The sequence below is a fragment of the Neovison vison genome, chromosome 12, assembly GCF_020171115.1.
Source record: "Neovison vison isolate M4711 chromosome 12, ASM_NN_V1, whole genome shotgun sequence".
NCBI lineage: Eukaryota > Metazoa > Chordata > Mammalia > Carnivora > Mustelidae > Neogale > Neogale vison.
In genome coordinates, this window is record NC_058102.1 from 70,246,590 (window position 1) to 70,262,176 (window position 15,587).

The 15,587-nt window shown below is 36.3% G+C and overlaps 1 protein-coding gene across 4 annotated transcripts in view; it reads left to right on the forward strand.

The window, feature by feature from the left end:
* Positions 1–5,447: 5,447 nt before the first annotated feature.
* Positions 5,448–15,587, forward strand: part of SOX5 (SRY-box transcription factor 5) — a 958,250-nt gene continuing 948,110 nt past the window's right edge. For all 4 annotated transcript variants that reach the window (XM_044229411.1, XM_044229413.1, XM_044229414.1 and 1 more), the window contains exon 1: positions 5,448–5,483. The gene's annotated coding sequence lies outside the window, so the exon portion shown is untranslated. The remainder of the gene's footprint in view (positions 5,484–15,587) is intronic.

The following is a 15,587-nucleotide window of genomic DNA, read 5'->3' on the forward strand; positions in this document are numbered from 1 at the left end:
ACTAAAGGTGGCAGAAAAAATTAAATGCATTTGGCAAGGAATTTAAGTGCAGAATTTATGTAGATTTTTTGAGCTTTATTCTAATTTTATGAAGTAAAGAGAACATTAGTGGTTATTAAAAACAATTTGCCTTTATTTTTTCCAAAATATTTAATCTCATGCCACTAAAAACATTTGCCCTCATATTTTATTAGCTGTGTAATATTTAATGAATTTATCCAATTACAATAAGAAGTAGAATGACATAAACAGATTTGGCATTAAGCAGCAATTAAAGTGGTTAGAGTGGGTGTGTGTGGGTGTGCAGAGAAGACTTTTTGCCATTAGGGTGCCGTGGCCAATAGTTTGTTTCACAGAAGGATGGGAGCACATTGATTACTCTGGTAACCTGGTGAATGTAGCTTACCTAAGAAAGTTGTGCTATGGTATTAGTGATAACTTCTATGGAGTGCATTATGGCCAAAAAGCATAGGGATTTATTAAGGAGATAGGGTAGCTTGATTTATTCTGGAAATCATAGGTGACTTCCAGGAGGAAGAGACATTTTGGGTGGGATATGAATAGGGTAAGGGGAAGCAACTAGATGGAGGAGGTGTGGGTGAATATGGAATATGGAACGGCACGTACAAACTCTGATGTGGGCTACAGCTTGGAAGGCTGAGGAAATAAGGAGACCAGAGTGGCTGGGGTACAAAAAAGAAGGGCAAATGTTTCAAAAAATAAAGCTGGAGGAGGAGAGTCTTGCAGGTGCTACTCAGGATCTGGAGTTTGTATCAAAAAAGCAAAGACAAATTAAATGTTTCAGATTTGCATTTTAAAAAGATCACTCTGGGGGCTGCTGGGTGGCTCAGCTGGTTGGGCATCTGCCTTTGGCTGGAGTCATGGTCCCAGGGTCCTGGGATCAAGTCCTGCGTGGGGCTCCCTGCTCAGGAGGGAGTCTGCTTCTCCCTCTCCTTCTCCGCTCTGCCCCTGCTCTCTTTCTATCTATCTCTCTCTCTCACTGTCAAATAAATAAAAACAATCTTTTAAAAAAATAAAAAATTAAAAGTTCATTCTGGCTGTTGTTTGGAAGGTGGAATGGATGGGGTCGTATTTATGTAGTGATTAGGTAGTCTAAATAGAAATGTCCCTGTCCCCAAGATTATTCATTCTACCATTTTGGGGGGGCTCATTCTGCTATATAACTAAATAAGTCCTTGAAATACTTGATGAAAAACAGAACCTAAATTTATCACAGGTGTAAATCTTTTCAATACTCAGGAAGACTTGGACCTGTATTTTCTATAGTGCATTTTGCTTACCATTGTCTCCCTTTATATTTGTATTTATATTCATGATTTCAGCACAACGTGTTTTCAAGACACTAGAAAAAAAAAGGAAAAGTCACTCTTTGAAGCTTGTACCATGCTATTGAATTTCTTTGAAAGGACAACAAATGTGTTTATTTTATCACTATCGGCCTAAAAATTAACCATGAAGCATCATTCTCCACTTTTAAACTATGTCTAACAAAGAAATGCTTTATTGCAACTTCATCAATAATTCAAATGCAACTTAAAAGAAAGTAGGGCAGCATAAGGAAAAAGAGCACACTTGTTCCATAATTGAGTCGATTAAATAATATTGAGTCCTATTGTCATCTTTATATTGATGAAACAACTTTTATAAATACAAAGTCTAATAAGTAAGACCTCAGAATTATGAGGCAATGTCATAGACATTTCTGTATTTTTTTCTATTATAGAAGACAAGTAGCAAAAGCAACCTTCACTAGTGTGCAGTAAGGAAGGAACAGTTTTGGAAAAATGCTCTTATTGGGATTTTAGTAGTTTTCAAGCCTGTGCAGTAATAGCCAAAGCTATTTTGAAACTGTGCATACATTAGTGTTCTGGTGCAGCATGATACAATAATGTGTGAAAAAGTATACGATCACACCTTGTTTAAATTTGCAGTTTTTGTGCATAATCCCACAGTGAGCTCTTGTTAGGTTTTGACTGTGTATAGGAGAGAAAAAAGTTTATGGAAGCCCACAGATTGGGGTTGGATGTAAACATCTGACTGTGGAAATAAGAGTTTTTGTTCTTTATTGAAGGATCAAGAGTTAAGTTTATGTTGTATATAATATTTTGCAAATCAACCTACAGTTAGTTTTACCCAGAGGAAGCTTTAGAAAGTACATATATAACCATCCTAATGAAAATGCATATCTGCTTATTTCATATGTGCAGAGTATGAGTGAAAAGTACCGAGTCTGATTTTTAAAAACACCAATTGTGCTATCATTTATGCATTCATATTAATGTTGTTTTTCAAAATTGTCACCCGGAGAAGCAAAACCCTGATTCCAATGATGCCCTTGTTCAAAACATTTTGGAAAACTTCCTCTCAGAATTGTCTTTTGAATCATTTGCAAGCCTGACTAAAACATCCATCTCATTACTTTCTATTCGTATTTTATACCAAGATTCATCATCCTTTTTTTATTCACCAGAGTTGGCTATAAATGTCTCTCTGAAATGATGAAAATGGCTAAAATTGACTTTCAAATTATGAAATTTGTCACCATTGAGGATATTTCGAAGTGTGTATGCGTGTGTGTGTGTTACGGACTTAGAAAGCACTTTCAGAAGGTGGTAGAAATACTGTGTCTGATGGCTGATTTTTAGGGTGAGTGGTGTTCTAAGGGGAGCCCTATGAAGGGAAAGCACATGAGGATGACATGGTATGTTTGTATAAAAACCAGTCACATTACTTTTTAATGACATTGGATGTTAGTTTTTACAATGTATACAAAGAAAAATGCAAATGATGTCTTTTGGAATGCAAGGCCAAATACCTTACACAATTAGTAGCATATTTTATTATTAAGACAATTAAAGGATTAAAGCAACTACAATACTAATCCTCTGTTGGCAGATTCTTCAGATAATGGTCCCTATGTGGGAATGTCTCTGTATAATTTTATTTAAGTACTACCATTCACTGTCTTATCTGTAAACATGTGTGTTTTTATTAGCATCTTACATAATTCATACTTATTTTCATGTCATTTAAAGGTACTAGTTGGTAGCCTTTGAAATTTTCATTTTAGTTGACCTCTTCACATAAGTAATTGACTCAGTTTTTGAAACTATTAGTGCTTGTTTTCTTAACCATCACTAAAGAACCCGGTTACATGTGCTTGAAATATAAAATAATTGAATTCCAGACGTTTTCTTAATTTAAGAAATTTGTGGCCATTTGGTACCACTCACATAATGTTACGTGTTGAATGATTTATGAATAAAATAAAAATGAAGTAGTAATGTACATATGCAGACATTCACCATTTACCCCCATTTGCACATCTTTATTGTGTTCTTTCGCAAATGGGTAGGAAATGAAAGAAACAATTGCCAGAGAGACTCAGTTGAGTAGTTTTTATTTTCTGAGTATTAGAGTTGTAATTAGTGCTGTTTAATAGGATAGAAACAATTCAAATGAATTTTTCTGTGATCGGTTTTTGTTACACTGTACCCTGTTGCCTCTGACTTCCAGCTTTGGGCATTAACAATAGGGATCAAATGCCTATTTCAAGAATGTCATTGGTTGCTTTTCGAAAACTGATAGATTTCAGTGGGAAGCTGCGTTCGAATATGACAGTCTCGTATTCACTTTTGCGCTACTTTCTGGTATAGCTAACTAAGAAGACAATAAAGTCTTCTTGTTTAAGTGGGTATGTTTCGTATGTAAATTTTGTAGTCTGATTTGAGTTGTACTGATTGCTTTAGCTATGATAACATTTCTTCTTTACTGGTTTCATAGTCCTAAATGGGTTTTCTTTTCCCGAATGCTTTTATCCTTGACTTTCCTAAAAATTTTATAGGTTTTTTTTTTTAAGATTTATTTATTTTTATTATTTATTTGACAGACAGAGGTCACAAGTAGGCAGAGAGGCAGGCAGAGAGAGAGGAGGAAGCATGCTCCCCTGCTGAGCAGAGAGCCCGATGCGGGGCTTGATCCCAGTACCCTGGGATCATGACCTGAGCTGAAGGCAGAGGCTTTAACCCACTGAGCCACCCAGGCGCCCCGACTTTCCTAAAAATTTTAAAGCACAGAGTTTATCCAGGAATTGTTCTAGACTAATAGTTACTTCCCTCTTACTAAACATCTTAGATTGTATTAATGAAATTGAGTGCTGTTTTGTTTTTGCAGAAAAGCTAGTTTATTGAAAAGGGGGAGCAGTTTTGAGGTACTAAATCAAACTGAATGAATTGTATGACACCTTTAATTCTTTGGTAGCTTTACCTATTAACTGTCACGGATTTTTCACAGATATTGTTCTTGAAACTTCACTGAAGGAAAGTGTAATATTGTGATAATGTTAATTTGCAATATAATTATTAACTGAAAATTTAAAAAATCTGTAATGGATTAGAAAATAAAATCCCAGTAGCTTTTTTGTTCCCCAGTAAGAAGAGTAGATTCAGAAAGCTTGTATTATCAATGTAGCATAGTAGTGCTTACCAAAAGTTAGGAGTTTTATTCTTGTAGGAGTTAGGCTAGTAAGTAATGTTTATATAATCCTGATAAACATTTCTCCATGACCGAATTTTGAGTGGGAAACTTTGTTTCCTAAAAGGCTGTATGTGGAAGAAAAAAAAGAGAAGAAAAATAGGGCCTATCCCGTTTGTGAGTAGTGTGTGTGTGTGTGTGTGTTTAGATAGAGTTTAATACCAACTAATGCCAACATCTGGCAAAGAAATGAAGAGCTGGGAATTTGCTGCTTGAAACCCTGGGACAAAGTGTTCTGATCTGACCAGCAAACATAGCTGTGGACTTGAACTGGAATCTTCAGGGGCAGAAACGTCTTAAGTGTCTGGAAAATTGGCCTGTTGAGTCACCATGAAGGCACTAAAACAAAACTAATTTTAAGCAGGTCAAAGTTCAGTGATTCCCTCTGGAATTCAAACTTTTTTTAAGAGTCTCATGTTTAAGTGAAAAGGGTCAAAGTTGATGCACTGTTACAATGTTTTGAATGCTTTCCCTTAAGAACAGCCACCCAAGCCGGGATTAGCATGAGGAACTGCAAGGCTGGCACTTCAGCGTCTGGGTTAAAAATATTTTAAAGCAGTAAATGCAGTCAGTACAGAGAGATCCCTGGGAGCCTTTCTATTCAAAAATGTGTGAGCTCAGGGCAGCGACTGCAATGTAATTTAGGGCAGTGTATGCTTCATAGCTTTGGAGAATATTGCTTCCCACTAATGTTCCATCGGAGGATGGTAGGATAGTAGTAATTTTAGAAGGTGGTATTCCTGTTTGTCTTACATCGAAAACTTCAGAATAAATAAAGGGACCTATCAACTGAGCAAGAAATGTAACTATGGAAAAGTACCAATGAATCTAAATTTGAACTGAACAGATACAAAATCAGCATGGGTGTAGGAATATTTTTAAGGAGGAAGCTGCAGCAAAAGCGACTTCCCAGGGAATGGACCTCACAGGTATGTACCATGTGTGACACATAGACCGCAGAAACTTTTGAGAGAGGGCCTTGTCTACAGTGTGGTGCTTTAGGTATGACCTGATGTCATGCTGTTAGATATTTGAATTGAGGAATTATTTTAGAAAATGGAAACACAGGGGATTTAATTTCAGTAGCTGGAATTCAGATGATATCTGAATATCCCGAGGATGCCAAGCAATTAGCTAGTCGGAAATCCTTGAATGAGATTGTATTGGGATCATATGATGGCCTCACTGTGAAGTGAGTGATTCCAGGACTTTTGATGTTAAAATGTTATATTCTGCAGCTTACTGTGATTGATTAGACTTTTTCTGAGGCTGAAGATCCTGTTGCTGACTAGGATGAGACTTAAACAACATTCTTAGACATTGAAAAGAAATTATTATTTTATGGGTTATGTCTAGGAAAGGGGAGAAGAACATTTACTCTGTGTTCAAATTTAGCAGCTCAGCTAAAAGCTCTGGCGTAGCTATGAAATTTGGCTGGTATCCATAGTCTCCTAAACTCCTTATAAAACTTTGGTTGTTCTTATTAGCTATTTTTTTTCCCCCATGATACCAGTTACAGAATAACTCTGTTACTTTTCACCATAAACCTGTGATACTCACTTTGAAGAAGCTTTACTTATTCAGTTACTTATTCAGTAAATATCAGTTATTCTAATTTGAGAAATTACATTTTGCACTGTGTTTAATGTGTCTCAAGAGATATGAACTCAGTCATGTCTGTTTATTTTAATGAGATAAGTCAGGCACGTGTGATAATTTTTACCAAAATGCAGAATAAAAATGCATGAAAAAGAAGGAAACGCTGAGTTATTATTGTATGACATGTTGACTCTTATACAGTTTTTAATAAGAAAGGGATCTGAGTTAGACTGAAAGATGAGAAGATGTCATGCATGTTCTATGTGGTTCCTTTAGGTTACAGGTTAATAGAAAGCATTCTTTGATTGGATTCTTGAACTCAGTTATGTTTATAATTATTAATACTGTGAATCCTGCTTATTTTAATGTAGTGATGAAGAAAGAAAAAGAAGAGAATCAAATATTAACAAGGGTTAAATTAGAAAAGCTCAAATGCCAAATGTTTTCACGAACTGGTGGTAGGATGCTGGTGCTGGGTTAGTTTTAGAGTCAGTTCTTAGATTTCTTTGAATCTTAATTATGGACCAGAATTTTAAATTTCTGTGCAAGGGATTCCAAAAACAAAACTTATTTACCATCTGAACTGTATGAAGAAATCATTTAGAAGCCTCAGTATGTTCAATATTCCAATTTATTTTCACTCCACGTGATGAGTTAATAGTTTTATCACAAGTAACCTTTTAAAAAAAATGGTCGTAGCTCTGAACTTTTGCCCCTCTGTGTGTCTTTGCAAGGAGAGCTTTCAAAGAGAAGAGTCTTAAAGCTGTCTGATAGTAAAATATCCTGATCCATTTTCGTTTCCCTCCATCTCCAGGCTCTGTCAGCTGTTAAACTTATGCTAGCTGACTGCTGGCTCTCCATGCTGTGCTGATCCTTTTGTTTAACTGGCATTTCTCGTAGCTTCCCCACTTAAACTAGCTATCAGAATCCTATAGGTCAACCAGATAGTTTGCCTTATCGCAAGCTCACCTGAAACATCTTTTGAGGTAGGGCCTGTGATTTCATGACAAATAGTCACCTCAGTGGGGAGCTGCAGAGCTCACCTCTATCTTCCAAGGGTTCACCATAACCTATAATAATAATTTGGTGACACAAAATGCTTCTTTTTATGCATTACCTATTTCCAGAGGCCTAATTTAGGTTTGTATCAAAATGGATCTCACAAACAGTACAGCTTCCCGCTGAGAAGCAAAGTGCTACTGAGCGACTTTCTGTGATTCTTTTGGTGGCCTCTGGGAGGGGTGAGGAAACGCTGGGGGAGTGAAGCAATTGTCGGTGGCTGCTCCAGGAGCTGGGACAAACCCTGGTGGAGAGTGGTTTTCAAAGGCAGAATAGCTTATGGAATTGTCATATCAGGAACAGAACTTTGTTCTCTCACTCTTGCGACGAGGCAAATTTTGGAACGAGGAAAACAGCAGAAGTGGTTACAACAGATACCTTATTTTTCTGTATGATTTTCATACTTCATGCTCTAGCAACAATGACAGCGCTTACCCAGGTGTAAATACAAACATAATAATACAGCACTGGGAAAGTTTTAAACTTTAGGTGTCCGTTGAGAGTCTTAACTCCTCATCCCAGAATCCTGGGTCATCCCAGGGTCAGTTCAGTCGGAAAAGCGAGCAAAATTAATCTGTCAGTGTGTCCCATCTTTAACCATTTTAAAATCGCCTAGTATCTACCCCAAACATGCTAGGCTCCTTTATTGTCCTAGTTCTTTTCACAAAAGAAAGCAAATACAAATTTATCATTTCTTTCTTTCTTCTTCTTCTTCTTCTTTTTTTTTTTTTCTTAACTATACCCAGGAGTATTTGTACTTTAAATAGAAACGTATGAAGGGTTGTTTTTCATAAACATTTACTAGACTTAGAATTTCTGGCTCTTTTGGTCGTTAGGGATGGGAAAATATAGCAATCTTATTTTGTAGAAGGGGTCTTCCAGCGAGCCCTCCCTTCACACCTTCACGCCATCTAGGCGAAATTGCCATTAGAACTTCTGGGAACTGATTTGAGCCTGAATATGGATGGTAAAGGACCTGCGGTTTACAATTCCGTTTTGGGGATTTCTCTACTTTGCCGCACTTTAGGTTCTGCGGCAGCTTCCGACGGCAGCCATTTGCCTTGACTGTGCCCCGTTCTTGCACCTGGAGCAGGGGTGGGAAAACATCAAGGAGCCAGGCAGATTGTCAAGAACTCCATCCCCAGAACTTGAACTCCTGCTCCCACTTCTGCCTTTTGCTCTTGCATGTTTTCTGAGAGTGAGGGTTTTTCTTGGCCTGCTGCTTCCCCAAGTGGCCGGCCTTTGCCTCTTCACTGTTCTCTGGGGATGTGTTCCCAGAGTGCCCATTTCCCACCCGCCCCTGGGAGCACCGCAAAGGAGCAGCTGTCCTTGCTTTTCCACTCCTACTCCGAGGGGAGGCTTGGGTGCACAAGCTTCTGTCACATACTTAATTTGTGTATCTCAGGCACAGCTTGCTCAGCTCTACATTTTTGGCTCAGCGAACACGTTGAACGTGTCTGTATAGGTGTTCGTCTTGGGGTACACCCATCTGGGGATAAAAGACATGGTTTCTCTTTTCAAGGACTCCGTTGTTAAGAGTATTTAATGGCTACTGGGGGAAAAAGACCCCACTGATTTTTAATGTCCTTCAAGTGACATGCTTATGGCATTCTTTTAGATTCTTTATAAAGCTGTGTAAAAACTGGAATTTTAAGGAATTTTTTTTTACCCTAAAGACTGCTTTCAGACACATTATATCTATTTCCTTATTTAATTGGGTATAATTCCTTTTGTAAGCGTTTCTCATTCAAAGCAGGAGGACTTTCTACCACCATGGTCTAAGAGTTTGGTCACTTTCCTTCGGGATTGCTTACATCTTCCTTGTAATAGCAGCTCTCTGAAGAAAACCAGAGAAAAGAAATAACATCAAACCCTCAACTGCAGCTTTTGTCCCATTTACATTGCAATAGATAATTTTGAAAAACTCTAAGTGGGGTGATGATGTAAGATGGACTTTTAGTTCTCCTTTCAAAGTTTTCTTCTAATTTTTGTGCTTATTTCAAAAGCTTTACCTAGAATGAGAGTCATTCATGTTGTTTAATGTCCTTTGTTTTCATGGTATTGTTTTTTTATAATGATTGGTGGATAGAAATGTGCCAGGGCCATGCTTTGGGATCTGAGCCTCCTTTGGACCCCATAGGATGTCAATGGACTCATTAGGACTTAGCCAAGTTTTATGCATTATTCATAATATACATTCACAGCGTGCGCACTAGCGACTGTCTCCTGTGTCTGCTTAGTCAGAACCATTTGCATGCTGTATTATGGAACCATAATACAGAATGCATTTAGCCACATTTTCTGTATTATCCTTAATACATATTGTCATCATATTCTGTTATGGGGTATGTGGTGAATGTGTTTAAACAATAGCATGCACTTGTGCATTATGATTCCATAAAAACAAATGTATAATAAAAGTCTTGATGGAAGTAATTATTGCATATGTGCAATAATAGTTTCTAAAAAAGCCTTCATATTATTTCTAGTTTGCTTTTATTGTTTGATTATCTAGTTATTTGTTTTATGTTGTTTTATGCCTGCTGGACTGATGTCCTGAAATTTTTAATTTTAAAAACAACATACCTTCTTTATCCCTCTTGTATCTTCCCTCATTAGTTTCCCTTAATGAGTATTTAAAAATATAATATTTAAAAGAGACTTGATGATTAGGAAAAGCATGTTTCCTAACTACCAATTGAAGATCTGTAGAGTATTTGTTATAAAGAGCCTGTGCTCCTTGTAGCAGTAAGAACTGTGTTATATATGTGAGAAATTAACAGCGAATTATTAATATCAAATTATCTTCCATATCCAGGATTTAGAGGTTCTGAGTTCTAAAGTCAGCAGTGACTCCCATACATTTAAAGGGTTGGCACTTTATCTTTTTATCTTAGACATCTTGCAAAATGGAAATGACCACTGTTTAATTGCAGTAGATATCTGCTGATTCTGAATGAATATCGATTCATTATGTCTTTTTTATTTTTAATGTTGATTTGGAATAAACAGAAAAAAAAACCCTAGAAATATATCTCTGTGTCACATGTGTGAAAGAAAAAGGAATTTATATAAAACTTTAAAATGATAACTTACTGAAAAGTTATGCTATAATGGAAATCTTAAGTGTACAATATAGTAAAAGGATTCAATGGAGTTGTTAAGTCTTTTGTGAGCTTTACTGGTGGTTTTTCAGTAGTTTGAAATCATCTGGTTTCTCGTTAGCTACTAGTGAACTCATGTTGGAATGTTCACTTTGAAAACTCTATAATTCATTTAGTGTCCTCCAAATCTAGTGCTTTTACAGATGACCACTTTTAATTTCATTATGAAACCATTTAAGGACTGATTGGGAGTTAGAACATATAGAAGATGGTAGTTTTAGTTGGAAGGGCCATTAGTCTTTTTATTGATAACGACTTTTAATAGTAAAAAAGTCTGTTTTACTCATAGTCTTATGAAATTTATCTGTTTTGCTGGACATTATTGGTGAATTTATTTCAGATAAACAATCTCACTGAAAATTTGAAGTGTACCCATGGTAGTTGTAAGCCATCCTTCTCATCTCCTCTTTTCAGCAAGTTTGTTACTATGCATCCATAAAATGGCTCTTTCAATACCGTATTATTCTTTGGGAATCTAAAGAAATTCTTTGGGAATCTAAACTTGGGGTATATATGTGGCTTGTTGGCTAAGTGTCTACCTTTGGGTCAAGTCATAATCCTGAGGTCCTGAGATCAAACCCCATATTGGACCTGTTTCTCCTTCTTCCTCTGTACCCCCTTATGTTAGCTCTCTCTCTTAAATAAATAAATATTTTAAAAATTAAAGGCTATATAAACTTGATACAAAATCTGACTAATACCTTTTCTGTCTATCTCAATGTACTATTCTTTATTTCTGCAATGGCTTTTATGTAGTTGTTGGGGTCATGTGTGCATGTTGAGAAGTCAATAGATAGGCTCTCTTGGTTCTAGATATAATTCCAAATATGATAGATTGAATTACAAGTAGTCAGACCTCAAAATAGGACAAAGGAAGATATACTACTGACCCAAATCTAGATATTCTGGTTGTCTGGAGTAATATGAATTTGTCAGATGAAGAGAGATAAATTGAGTATTAGAGAGGTAGTTAAAGGGGTACACTCCCTTGAATGAAAGTTTTTCTTCATACAGGGAGGGAAAAGACCTTAGTGACTTCTGTCTTAAGCTATATTCTTTCTACTTTCATTTGATATTTCCTCCCAGTAGGCTTACTTAACAAAGTTGATCACTTTGTTCAACTTTTATTGTCAGTTTAAATTTTTCCTCTGCCCAAAAAGTCTTCAGGTTAATTCTGGCTTCCCCCCCAGCCCTCACATTTTTAAAGAAACTCTTGATTCTCTGTGTATATGTCTGGATGAAATAGAATACCTAAAAATGTTTTGTTTGTATTTTTACTTACTAAGACACATTTATAAATCAGATGACTAGAAACGGCTTCAGTTTTTTTTTAATTAAAAAAATTTTTTTTTAAATTTTATTTATTTATTTGACACAGAGAGAGGTCACGAGTAGGCAGAGAGGCAGGAAGAGGAGAGAGCGAGGGGGAAGCAGGCTTTCTGCTGAGCAGAGAGCCCGATTTGGGGCTCGATCCCAGGACCCTGAGATCATGACCTGAGCCCAAGGCAGAGGCTTAACCCACTGAACCACCCAGGTGCCCCACGACTTCAGTTTTTAAAAACAGAAATTTTTATATAAAAGAGTTGGATCTAATTCAGCATGGTCCCTTTCAAAGCTGTACACATCTTTCGGTGACACTGAAATTGCTCAGAATGTTCCAGGAGCACCTCCGTTGGAGCTGTCATAGAACCTGCAGCATACTCTCTTGATTACCTCAGTGTGCAAACTTTTTAACTTGGAAGAGAAGCGTTCCATTTCGAAAGAGTCGAAAGATATATCTGAGCCAAGCCTGGTTAATAAAACAGGCAGGTATTCAAAAGGGGACTGGGTATGGGGACTAGTACAAATTGTAGCACTCAAGTGACAGATCTGTTTCCCTGGGTCAGTCAGTCATTGGAGGAGTAGAGAAGTGTTAAGCTCCAAAAGTGTTTTAAGCAATAGTATTAACAGGGACATGAGTACATACTTTCTTAAGTTTGATTACTTGAAGGACCATACCTATTTTCTTGTGAAGGTTTAAAATAGGTTACATTAATTTATAAGTTATACTTTGCATAATCACAACATATTTCAAGGCTTTTTGTGTTCATCTATTATAAGAGACGTACAAAAACGTGTCCATTTTTATAGCTTGGTGTGTGTCTGCTCTTTCCAAATTATGAAAAATGCAGTCTTTCAAAACCATTAATTCTGAGCTAAGATAAGGTGTTCAAATGGAAAAATAATATGTCTTTTTGGCTTTTCAGATTATAATTCAATATTTCCAGGGCCTAAATATTTTAAATGTAGATGTTTTTTCTGCTTAATATTAGCCAGTGATTGCCTCAATTTTCATAACAATAAAATTTATTTCAGGGAGTTTCTTCATCCGAGTTTATTTTTTGGCTCTTTAAGACCTGTTTGGCCACTTGCAGACTGGTGCAGTTGCTTGCAAAGAGACCATTCTGTCAGTTAACAGTAAGAAACATACACAGTCATATATACACAAGAATTTCATAACTAACATACATAGTAACAAGTTTTAAAAGACTATCATTTTGGAGATTTATTAATAATAAAGTAATTATTCACCAGCTCATATCATTTTCATGTTTGAGGATTTCAAATATGACCATGACCATTTTCATGTTTGAGGATTTCAAATATACCCACAAAGTTCCTTGGAACATTCCACCATCAGGAATAATGTTAGAAGTGTTGATACAAGCAAAAGTAGCTTCAACAAAGAATGTTGAATTAAGAGAAAATAGCTGAGTACTATTTTATCTTATTGCAGATAATTTGGAAACTCAAATGATTTAGGGAATTGCCATTTGTTGTGGAGGATTAAGAAATAGAATAAATTTTCCTGTGAGGTCACTACTGGGGAAAATTCAAATTAATGTATATACTAAAAATAAGGTTTGGATTAGTGTGAGTTAGCCATCAATTTCTTTAAGTTTGAATTAAGTTTGATTTGGCTTTGAAAGTAATCTTTGTTACCTCCATAATAATATCATGAGTTTCCCATAGACAAATTTTGGGGAGTACAATGGGATCTTAGCAATTTTAATAGATTTTAACAGTTTTTCTTTATCTCAGTATTTCTATGTAAATTTTAGTTACAGATTTTCGGTTTAAATTTTAAGACATTGCTCTTTAATCTACTCTCTATACTTGTATATTGCTATCCCAGTCTCTAGTCCAAAGAAGAGAACCCACTTGTTATTTAGCTAAATTGGGAAGTTTATCCTTCCTCTATTTCTACCTTTCTCCCTCTGTCCTTCCTTTATTCCCTTTCTGTTTTTCTTGTCCTTTAAATCCCTAACTCAGCTCTTAATGCATATTGGATATTGAGTGGAGAAGGGCAATAAAATTTGCTTTTCTAGGAAAGTTCTATGTATTATTCTTTCAAGACTATTCCTAGTTTTGAATGGCTTAAATATCTGTGCCCCTTAGTCCTGTAAGACACCCCACCCGGGTTTGTATTGCTGCTCCAGAAATAGCCTGGCAGAGAGAGAATCTGAAGCCATCATCTGGGTTCTTGTCTCAGGACACTTAATTTCTCTGAACTTCCCTTTCTTCACCTGTAAGGTTGGGTTTAACTCATAGGATTTTTTGGTGAGCATTAAAATGAGTCCCTTACATGAATGCATTTTGTAAACTTTAACGTTCCAAAAGATTTGAGCTGTTCTTTCCTTGATTTGGTGAAATGCAGAGCACCAGGGCAGCTAGGCTTACAATTATTTTTGTTGATGGGTTTATGATCTTTTTAATATGCCATATACCTTTTGATAAAGTTCAAACTTTATCGTTTTCAGCTGGAATGGCATTAGTCCTACAAGTTATAACCCCTGGGAAAAAAACAGCACAAGGTCTGCTTTTGGGTTATATTCGTTTAGGTTGTTCTACAGTTTAGAGTAAGGTTTCTGATGGTACCCCCTGAGTGTTGACAGTACCTCTTGTGACCTCTATACTTGAACTCTCCTAAGATTCTGCTTCTTGTTTTCTTTTTCTTGACTAATGTAAATATAAATTTTTGTTCAGGCCTAGGGGATGATGTGTATATTTTCTTTTTGTTAATAGGTATGTGGTATATAAATCGAGTATTTATAACTCATTATTTTGATAACATGCTACAGAAATCCCAGTAGCCATGTTTAATATTTGTTTTAGGAAATTTGCCACTGCAGACAAATTTATTTTAGACTGACTTCTCTGAAGAACACTGAATTAAATGGTGGGGAAAAAAACCCAACGTGGTAAAGTAATGTGATATATTATCTGAGTTCATGGGAGCCATTTGTAATCTTTTCTCAGAATGTTTTTTTTTTTTTTAAATTCTCTCTGTATTTATTGCTTGTTTGTGTTCTCTATATAGTAACTGGTCTCGAGACGTGGGCTTGTACTGATGAATTATAATTCCAAGTGAAGTGACAGATACAAGTATTTCTGGGTGTGGAACCTCCATTCTGACTTTATGCAAGTCACTTGATCTCTTTTTTTCTTCATTCTCTTTCTTTCCTAGCTTGTGAAGGAAACAGTTACAATATATTTTGCAAGACTTCTCAGAGGCCTAAATGAGATAATGTAGGTAAGAGCTCAAACGTTCTGTCATTGCATACCAATACTAGCTATCAAAATACTGAGTATTTGCCTACTAAAAAAAGAAATGATAAATGCCCAGCCTTTGAGGAGTGTTTTGCAAAATTTTCTTCAAGATTTTAAGTTGGCCAGTGGAAATTGAATTTTAGAACTGGGACATCTTTAATTCTTACTCCAAACCCTCTGGAAGAAATTGAGGGTCACATAAATAAGTAGGAGAATTGATCTCAGAACCCAGATCTCCTGACTGTCTGGCTAGGCTGTAATGCCCACCCTGAAAGCAGCTGGGTGTACCATTTGGCCTCCTTTGGTGTTAAGATGTCTTTCAAATGAGAGTGATATAAGAGCAGTAGCATTCACCCTTCTCTCAGAAAAGGACTCTAGAGAGGCATTTTCCTTTTGCTTTCTTTTTCCCCTTGTGGTTATTGACAAAGCTTGGGATCATGTCGAAACTTGTTGCAACCACCAGGAAACTCTTTCAACTTTTAATAGTTATCACCCTGCTCCTAATTAACAAGTAGCAAGCATGATTATGCTCCAGTAAGTTGGAAAGACTTATCAGACTTTAATATTTAGATGAGGAAAAGACCTCCAGCCATGGGTAAAAAAAAAAAATCCCTGTTGATA